The sequence below is a fragment of the Monopterus albus genome, unplaced genomic scaffold (assembly GCF_001952655.1).
Source record: "Monopterus albus unplaced genomic scaffold, M_albus_1.0 scaffold501.1, whole genome shotgun sequence".
Taxonomy (NCBI): Eukaryota; Metazoa; Chordata; class Actinopteri; order Synbranchiformes; family Synbranchidae; genus Monopterus; species Monopterus albus.
The window spans coordinates 39,075-39,394 of NW_018128381.1; the positions used below are offsets into that span (position 1 = coordinate 39,075).

Consider the following 320-nt stretch of genomic DNA (forward strand, 5'->3'; position numbering starts at 1 on the left):
CCCCCCCCCCCCCACACACACACACACACACAGCTGTTAGTGACATTCCTGGTGTTGCCGCTTGACGTGCCACTGCAGTGACCTTTCTTGTGAGAAACTTGAGCCGGCTTAACTGACTAATTACTAAATAATCTGTGCGTGATGCTGGCCCCCGCCACGACTTGGTTTAAGGTTAGGATTAGGTTAGTGTAAGTCTCCAACAAATGGACGCAAATCAGTTGAAAGATATTACCCAGTCCTTTTAACCAGGAACTCAGAGAGACGAGGCGGACCACTTGGATATATAAAAAATAACCGTGCTGGTTTATTCAAAGGGTCAC

The 320-nt window shown here is 47.5% G+C and overlaps 1 protein-coding gene across 9 annotated transcripts in view; it reads left to right on the forward strand.

Annotated features, from left to right (window-relative positions):
• vash2 (vasohibin 2) overlaps positions 1-320 on the forward strand; it is a 21,136-nt gene that overhangs the window by 17,146 nt on the left and 3,670 nt on the right. The gene's annotated exons all lie outside the window — the stretch shown is intronic.